The following is a 10,246-nucleotide window of genomic DNA, read 5'->3' as shown; positions in this document are numbered from 1 at the left end:
GTCCTGAGAACTGCCTGCTTCTGGCCCCAACTCTGGAGTTATCGGCAAGTGCAGCAAGGTCCAACATTTTTACATGACGTTATGGTCAGTGTTCTGTTGCTGTGAAGAAACACCTTGACCATAGCAATGGAAATCATTCAGTTGGGATTTGCTTACAGTTGCATAGGTTTAGTCCATTGCTGTAGTGGCCGGGAGCGCAGTGGCACTCAGGCCGACATTATTCTGGAGAAAGAGCTGAGAGTTTCTGGGCAGTGTTCCCCAACCACTGTCTTTCCATGATCCATGTAACTGTCTACTAATTTGTAAGACTTCCTCAGAGGCACAAAACCATCTCCCATCTTCCTCAGTTTCTATCATCTGTACATTGGCATAATTTGGCATCTTTAAATTTATTCTTTCTCCTGTATTTTTGATCCAAATATCTTGACTTTGTTTTCAACTGCATCAGCTGCTTCTTCCCTTGTCTGACTGGTGGCTTGTGACCATTTTGATGAGTCCAATGCCTTTCTGCATGTTCTGCTCTGTGTAGGTGGGTTTTTTTGGGTCCTGGCAGTGGCTCCCAAATAACCACAGAGACTTAGAATTAATTACAAATGCTCAGCCAATAGCTTAGACTTATTTTCAGCCTGCTTTTACAACTTAAACTAACCCATCCCTATTAATCTAAGTGCTGCCCCAAGGCTCATTTACCTCATCTATGAACTTCCATGTTGCTCCTTCTGCATCTTGCTCTCAATTTACCAGACTATACCCTTTTTCTTCCCAGCATTCCCCTTGCCCCAGAAATCCTGCCTAACTATTGGTCAGTCAGCTTTTTATTAACAATGAGAGCAATACATTCTCATAGTATGCAGAAGGATTATTCCACAGCCTCTCTGCACTGTCAGCATCATCCTTCTGAAACCCTTCCCCTTAGGAAGGGCTATTTACCCCCCTTACGTCCCCTTTCCTCCTCTTGTTCCTCCACCCACCCTTTGGGATCAGACTGGTGTCCAGTCATTGTTATTTTCATCCCCTTCCAAAGTGTGTCCTGCATCACTTAGTAAAAGAAAGAAAATTAAATTCTCAGAATTCCTCCTCCAGTAGGGTTCTGCCAAAGAAAAAACACCACCCAAGATTTGGAAGACAGAAGAAGAAGCCACTCATCTGTGGAGACAGCTGCATGAAGGAACTCTTGTCAGCACATGGGTATTTATAGCCGCTCCCAGACAATTCGGCAAGCCACCTGCTTTGAAAACGCAGCAGAAAGAGCAACAGGGACTCCTGCAACCCCATCATTCAACTATCCCAAAGGTCATTGGTGATTCTTTTCTTGGTACCATAGCTATTTGAATGATTCTGCAAATACATAATCATCAACACTATATGACAACTTGAATTATCATTTTCTACGTTTATCATGTAAGGGTAACTTGAACGGATCACAGTGACTTACATAGGAAGTGCATTTTTATTGTGTATTAATTTATTGGAGGTAAGTGTGTATGTGTGTGTGTATGTATGTGTGGTGTGTGTTGGAAATTTTTTTTGTAGCTGTGATAGATACCTAGGAGAAGTAATTTGAAAGGACAAAAATTTATTTTGGCTTAAGGGTTCAATTCATGGTTGGGTAACTCAAGGTAGAAGGGTGTGAGAGGATTGATTGGTTGATTCATGGTGGTCAGAAAGGAGAAGGAAGGAGGAGAAGAAGAAGAAGAAGAAGAAGAAGAAGAAGAAGAAGAAGAAGAAGAAGAAGAAGAAGAGAAAACAAGACTTCCTTCAAGAACAGCCCCTGTTGACCAACCAGGCCCCAGGTCTTAATTATCTATGAAATAATCAGTAGATAAATTCATGAATAAATTCAGTATCCCTATGATTCAATCACTTCTTAATGATTGGTTCTACTAGCTAGGGACTAAGCCTGTGACATACGAACCTTCATTCACAAACTGACATAGGTGAATGAGAGGCTTTGCTTCAATGAAACATTCAGAGACATAAATTAATGGACATGCGGCCCCTTTGATGTCATTTCAAGCAGCCATGGGCTTTGATGCCCAGTGGGCAAACATTGGATCAAGGTTTGATTGGAGCACCATGTTTTCTTCCATGAGCCACCAGCCAATGACAAGCCAGCTTCATTTCAAGAGGGATACTTATTTATTCAGTTTGTGTGTATGTGTGTGTGTGTGTGTTGTGTGTAGGAGTTGGTTCTCTCCTTCTGCTCAGTAGGTCCTGGTGATCGAACATGGGTTGTCAGGCTTAGCAGCAAGCCCCTTCACCCACTGAGCCATTGTACCCACACAGGGGTTTTAATACTTGGTTCAAAGTCAGAGAGACGTTGTCATTTCTCATAATTCTAAGATCAGGTCTCTTTATTCTGCCCACCCACCCCAGAATTCCGGTTCACTTTATTTCTTCACCTCCTATATGTGACTCTGACTCGCCCTCCTCCTCCTGAACTGCCCTTTCATCATTGTCCATCTGCTGAGTATGGACATTCCAAAGCTGGCTACTTCTCTGGAATTGTTCCAGTACAACCATGGACATCCCTCTCCTCAGCTCTTCAACTATGCAACTCTACCTCGGGTCTGGAGAGGTAGCTCATTGGGGAAGAACAAGACTGCTTTCATAGAGGACCTTAGTTCAGTTCCCAGCACTCACATTGTGCAGCTCACAGATGTTCTTAACAAAGCCCCAGGGGTCCCTATGTCCCCTTCTGCACCCCACAGGTACCTGACATCATGCTTTCGCATGCCGACATGCAAGCACACGTACACACATAAATTGTTATGCACACTTATTTATTTGTGCATTTGTTTCTGCTTTAACATGCATTTTTGAAAACAAGGAAGCCTTATATCTGTAGTTGTCAAAATTAATTTCTCAGCACATATATATTAATATAGTATATGCATAAAAATTAATATATACATTAAATGCTTGTTAAATATTACTAAAATCAATTGAAGAGGAAATTCAGATAAATTTGCATAAGTGAACAATAGTCCTAAACATTGGCTGAAACATAATTAGTTCTTATTAATATAAGTTAAAATTCTGCTGTTTAGAAATTTTCATAATTGATAATTAACATACTTATAAAATGAATGGTTTAAATATAGCTTGTGGCTTATTTAAGGAATTTGTGTACACAGGATAGTTAGTTCTCCCATGTCTGTGGCCTACAGTTTGTAAGATCTCCATGCAAGTCCTCTGTGAATTGGTTTCCTTGCTATAGGTCATCGACAGGGTGCACACTTAAAGCAGATTTCCTGACTCAGATTTCCTCTGTATGCAAGTGTTCTCATTTGGATTCATCTTCTTCATCCCCCAAAGTTTCCTTCCACCACCCCCTGTCTAATTTATTTCCAGCTTTATCGAGCTTTTAAGATTGTGACTGCATGAAGGGAGAAAGAAACAGGAAATCCATGGAAGGACAGACATTTTCTTTCCATAAATTTTAATTCATGAGCCCCCTTTATCTACCCCAGGCTGTGTTTTTTTAAACAGATTTTTAAAAGTATTGGTTTATTTCATGAGAACATCACCAAGAAATATAACTGTCACATGCAGTGTCTATACTTTGTCCAGGGGCGATTATCTTTTCTGTGAATTAGGACCGGATCAATGGCAAGTAAGCTGTCGGGGCATTGCGCTGAGGTGATTCCTCTGCAGGCAAATCAACTTGGTGTATGATTCAACTCCACTGCCGTGGCAATGGAGAAAGAGTCCACAAAGAGATGAACACAAGGCTTTGCTTTCCTTAGCTCATCATCTAGAAGCAATTGTAAGATGTTCTTAATTGTGCTTATGGAAAATTAATAGAGATTCATTTGTAAAATTCTAAAACTCCAATTAGGTAGGGGTAGCTTCAAATCAGATTCTATCCAGTTCTCCAATTCTTTCTTGTTCATCTTCATTTTTTTTTTGGTCCAGTTTAAATTTATCTCATCTTGAGATTTTTTTTTTTATCTATTCACTCATTCTACAGGTGTTTAACAGGTGCTTGTTAAGCAAGGACATTATAGCTTTGGGGCACACAGCACAGGACAAAGTCCACGCTTCCCCAAATCCTCCATTCTGGTGAGAGGTGACAGGTAGAGGAGAAAGCTGTAGACAACAGCGCTGCTGAGAAGATGGCAAAGCCGATTAAATCACAGGCGACCCAGGCGCTATTTTAGGGAGAATGGCCGAGAGGTTCTCTCCAAGGAGGTGACTCTTGAGGAAAGGCTTGAGTCTCCCACAAACAGGAAGAACTTCTCCCTGTGTCCTAACCACTCTTCATGGGTGGGAAATGACTCCAGGGCATGAGATGACTCCCTGAGTACGGATACAGCTGATTCTCATGGCTGCATGATCCGCGTTATGAGTTCCTCCTTGCTGAAGATTATGTGTGACCTCAGCATCATCAATCGCTTCAGTGCTCTCGTGGTCCTGTGAGAACAGGCGCAGGGTAGTGAGTGTTCGAGTCACCTGATGGACTTTAGACAGGGTGGTGTTCTCTCTTCTTCCACAAACAAGAGACTGTTCTGCTGTCTTGCTTGAGGCCTCACACCACAAAGTGGTGTCGCTTGTGCAGCCTACTCAATGCACTTGTTTACGCATGTGTGCTTGGTTGTTAGTGAGGTTAGGTTTAAGGTGTTCACAAATGCAGCGTCAAGCGGGCTGTCTATTGTTCTTAAGTGCAAGAAGGCAAGCTACAATGTGTTTCCCAGGGAAAACGTGTGTGTTCAACTTCATCGGAAGTAAAGTTTGAGTGCTGCAGGCTGTGAGCGCGATACTAATGAGCTAACAATATGTATTGAATAAGGTGTCTTTAAGCAGAGGCAGACCTAAAATAAGGCTGATAAAAACAGGAGCAACATTTGCAGGATCCCAGCCCCGCCTCTCCCCTGGGAGTAATAGTTTAGTATTTGCTAGTTCAGTGTTTTTGGTGACTTTATAGAGATGACAAGAATGAGTAATGAGAATTGACTTTTTTGTGCCAGGACCTCAAAGAAGCGATTTGTAAGACCATTCCGAAACACAGTAAGCGCATTCTGGGAAGAAAATTGGCCTGTATACAATCGTCCCTACTGGGTAAAATGAACATATAGAGTCACACATTGTCTAATGACACCTATGATGTCACTAAGTGATATAACAGTATTGGGCCATTGTCAAGTGTGCAGTCTGTAGTTGATCAAAAAGTCATAATGTGGCCCATGATTTCTGAGAGAGAAAATAATCATTTATAGTTAACTAGAGTCTACTTCTCTCCATTCAAATTTATTCCCTCTGTTTGCACACAGCGTTAAATTTCAATGCACGGAGACAAAGGAATTCCACCTGCTAATCAGGCCTGCATTTGTGCAAAACAAGGCTGTTCTACTTAGAGAGAGCCTTGTGGAACATTCATAATTCATAGAAGGGGCCGTCGGAAGGCATTTCCTAGAACTGTCACAGAACTGTCAGTTCCTGCTGTGATGAAAAGCACAGCCCTGAATACGGTTCAGGTGCATCAGTGTCTGAGGAAACCGTCCGGAGCTGCTTGGGCTCTTTCATGCTCCTGGACTGTACCCTTTAGAAGAAAGGCATGTGACAGACGATTTCATGGTATTTTACTCAGTGTGGTATGGGCTTTAGAAGCCACGCTTCAAAATCTTGACCTTTGCCTTATTTTTCTTTATTGTTTATTTACAAGATTAGAGCTATGTCACAATCTTTTTCTGAATGTCTCCTCATATGCACAATCCTAAGACTTCAGACAGAGCATCTGGCACACCCCAAAGCAGGCAATTTGAAAATTGTCCTTCCTTTATAATTTTGTTTCATTAGAGAAGGGACAGGAGAGTGTGTGGACGGTGACATAGCATACATTTAATTTGCTTTCTAGGTGGATGAATATCTTTCAACAAGAAACCCCCTTCTGAGAAAACTATGTATGTTTTGACGGGGCATAAAATCCTCCTCTGGTATGCTTTTGAAGTTTGCAGAAATGTGTAAACCAAAATTAGAATCTGCTTAGCTTTTACATTTCATTGGCATCTTATTGAGTATGAACAAAGTGAAGAGATTTCTAAGACAGTTTTTTTTCTTAACCCTGATAGATGAAGAAGAACATATGGTCTGAGGCAGATCAGTGAAGCCTGCACACTTAATTGCTGACATGCACTTTGTGTGAGTGGATGAAGGTGAAGACATGGGGCAAAGGAGCTGCATGGACGGGGGAATAATAGTATAAACCCGCAGTTCACAAGCCCTCCCTTGAAGGGCAGATATCTTGTGTTCTCACTGCAAGTGTGTCTGCTGGTGTGGAGGTAAGAATAAGTTCAGAATATGCAGTGCTTGTTGAGATAACATTTGCAGTCAGTCCCTGAGTCCTGTTAGAAATGCCCTGCACACTGAACCATGTTCAGCCATTGCTTTGTTTGGTATATTGTCTTTAAAATGATGTCCACTAGGCTATAATACACATAGCATAAGGTCTATTACTATTTGAAGTGTGCAGGGGTGTTAATCACACCATGGTGTGTACCACCGTTACCATCACTTCTAGAACACTTTGTCTTTCTCCATACAAACTCAGAATTTCCTAAGTCAAGCTCAGTTTCCTTGTGCTCTCCCACCCAGTAACTTCCATTCTACTTCATCCTATCTGAACATGCCTGCTTTAAGTTTCTCATGTGAGTGGAAACATAAAATATTTATAATTTCTGATAGGCTGATTTAGCCTAAAATGCCTAGCATGGGCACATTCGTGTTGTAGTATGTGCCCAAAGACCATTTGATTTTTAAGGTTGAATGAACAACTAATGATCCTGTCTCTGATACTGTATGGAACACTAGGAACAGGATGTTTGCAATGGGAAGTGTTTGTGTTTGCATCTCCATGGTGATCTCCACACTCTGGGAGATGGGTCATTTTCCTGTTGACAGCTGTTTCTGTCCCACCTGGCCCCACAGTCGCTCAGTCCCAAAGAGACATGCAGAGGTCTATATTATCAACTGGTTGGCCTAGTAGCTCAGGCTTCTTATTAACTAACTCTTACATCTTCACCCATAATTCCTGTCTGTGTTAGCCACATGTCTTGGTACCTTTTATCAGTGAGGCATTCTCATCTTGCTTCCTTTGCATCTGGGTGTTGACTGTAGACTGAGACTTTCCTCTTCCCAGAATTCTCCTTTCTGGTTGCCCCGTCTATACTTCTTTTCTGGCTACTGGCCAATCAGCATTTTATTAAAACAATACAAGTGACAAATCTTTACAGTGTACAAGACCATTGTCCCACAGTACTTCCCTTTGACTCTTATCTTCCAGGATGAACAATTTCCCTTTCAAAGCCCAAATTTTGGACTTGCAATTCAAACTATTTCTTTTTCAGTAATGCTATAAATACATAATTACTAATAATCTATGTTAATCACTACAGCATTTAGCATTAAACAGGGTCATGGACTAAGATAATGAGACCCTTAAGCTAGCACATCTAAAAGGGATATTTATGTCATCCAAAAGGGAGTGCTGCCATATACCTTCAGGGAACAGTCACTTTAGTTTATACTCCTTGGGTTATTGCTTTTCCATCAAATGGTGCAAGTCAAATTTCTATTTCTTTCTAAAGTCAGAGAGCACCGGAAAAGTTTATCCCCATGATTAGCAAAAGGGGAAAAGGCCCTTAGAGTACATTAAGAGGACAAATATTTACGGAATCAAGAAATAAAGCATACATATCTGAACAAATTTACAAGCAGATATCAGAAAATTAGTCTGGAGTCATACATGATTGCACATATCGATAATCTCAGGATTTAAGAGGCCAAGGCAAAATAAGTTTGAGACCAGCTTGGTCATCATGGCAAGACTGTCTCATCATCATCATTATTATTAATAATGATGATAATAATAATGGTGATGATGGTGATGATGATAATGATAAAAATCATGCCAAAATAAACTAACAAAAACTTACGTTGGAAATAGGGATGCAACTATTCTACACAAAATGTCATAAACCAATAACAAGAAACCAATTAAACAAAAACAAAACAGGAGAAACATACAAATGAAACAATGATTTGGCAGAACTCAAAGAGGATTCCTTTGATCATAGTAGCTAAGTTTTCACACAAGTTCCCAAAATACAGCATTGAAAATTTAATTTTAACGTTCTAACATTCTCAGTCTGTTGTTAAAGGAACCAGATTTTATTAACTATATAGTAAAAGTGTTTTACTCCTGGAGGACAGACTCAGTAATACTCTTTACATCTCTGTGATGTTTAGAAAGCCCCAAATGACTTCATTCCTCAGTTGATGGCTTTTCAGATTTAACAGAAATCACACGGAGAGTTTGTGAAAGTCTGCAATATTGGGTTGAAGATTGTCATGCTCTGGTGTTGACTCTTTTGGAGAACATATTTTAGGAACTGCTGAATATATCTAGTTACCCATGGTGTCTGGATCAGAGGAATTCTATTTCAGTTAGGATGCTGGTAAGTAGGTGGTCATCTACTTTTCTACCATCATTGTTAATGAAGGTATTCAAACCACCCTCTCAGCTGAAATATAGCAGCCTGTCTTGTCCATAGATGCCCAATTTTTTATCTGGTCTCTCTCCACTTTATGATGCACAAAGCAAGCAGAGTTATCTTCAAAAGGCTAAATAAGATTGCCCTATTCTCCAGATCTATCTATCTATCTATCTATCTATCTATCTATCTATCTATCTATCTATCTATCTATCTATCATCTATCTATCTATCTCTTTCTATCTATCTGCTTATTTTGAGGCAGGCACTCCATAACACCCAGTCTTAGCAACCTGTCTCTCTGGCACTCTTGTGGTCTGGTCCCTGCCCATTTTTCCTTTCTTACATTCTCCCTGTACTCTAGACTGGCTCCCTCAGGTTCACTGAACTGCAGTCAACCTTTCATCTCTGTCAAGCACAGACATTTCCTTCCTTGGCAATTCCATCCCCCACCCAACCATGCATGAAACCTTAGCTGCAGTGACCTCTAACCCTCACCTCAATTATGCATGAAGCCTTTTCTGCAGTGACCACTAATACCCACCTTAACCATGCGTGAAACCTTTGCTGCAGTGACCTCTAACCCTTACCTCAACCATGCAAGAAACCTTAGGTGCAGTGACCTCTAACCCTCACCTCAACCGTGCTTTAAGTCTTTGCTGCAGTGATCACCTGTTCTTGGTCTGGCTAGTCTTTTCTTTTGAAATCTTCCTGGAAGCCCTGATCATTCCACATTTTCAGTTACCTTCATTTATCCCGATTCTTAAGAACACTTTATTATTATTTTCCTCCATAGTTTTCATCCTAATTCTAACACGCATCTCTTCAGTGACTTGTAGAGCATCATCAGACTCCAAGATGCTTGAGTATGGGACAATGTCAGCAAGCACCCTGGGTCATAGCAGCTGTTCAAATTTTGAATTGCTGGAGGCACAGGAGCAGGCAGGCTTGTTTGGAGTGTAATGCTTGTTCTCTGGATTTGCTTAGAATAAGGAATCTATCACTTGGGGCCCTACTATTTCAGTTAATGCAAATACTGCCTTGCCTAAAGTTCATCCATTCTATCCTTGATTGCTGGAGATTTTTTGTGACCTTCTTTACCATGGTCAGTGGCTGTCAGCCTGGGCATAATTATTTTTCTTCTAAATTTATTTTTCCATTTTAAATTTATTAAGCTAGCATACTGTCTTAGTTAGGGTTTCTTTTGCTGTGAAGAGACACCATGATTATGGCAACTTTTATAAAGTAAAGCATTTGAGGCTGGTTTGCAATATCAGAGGTTTAGTCCATTATCATCGTGGTGGAAAGCATGGCAGCATGCAAGCAGATGTGATGCTAGAGAAGCAGATAGAAGTCTATATCTTGATCTGCAGGAAACAGGAAGCTACACTGGGTGTAGCTTGAGCATATATAAGACTTCAAAGCTGACCTCACAATGACACACTTCCTCCAGCAAGGCCACGCCTGCTAATATTGCCACTCCTTATTGGCCAAGCATTCAAACACATGAATCTATAGGGGCCATACTTGTTCAAACCACCATACATAGCAAGTAAAGGTTTTTATTATGGTGTTTGTGTGTGTGTGTGTGTGTGTGTGTAATTATACTTCGTTTTGATTTGTTCTCTTCCCCCATTACCCTCATGGCTCCTTCCTGTCTAGTTCTCTCCTTGTACCCCTTCTGCACTAACAAGTATTTCAGTACTTGGCCTCAAGGTCCCCCCATGATCCTCTTTCAGGTTTTATCTCTGTCT

The sequence above is a fragment of the Microtus ochrogaster genome, chromosome 24 (assembly GCF_000317375.1).
Source record: "Microtus ochrogaster isolate Prairie Vole_2 chromosome 24, MicOch1.0, whole genome shotgun sequence".
Taxonomy (NCBI): Eukaryota; Metazoa; Chordata; class Mammalia; order Rodentia; family Cricetidae; genus Microtus; species Microtus ochrogaster.
The sequence above is the reverse complement of the archived record's forward strand: the minus strand, read 5'-3'. Positions refer to the sequence as shown.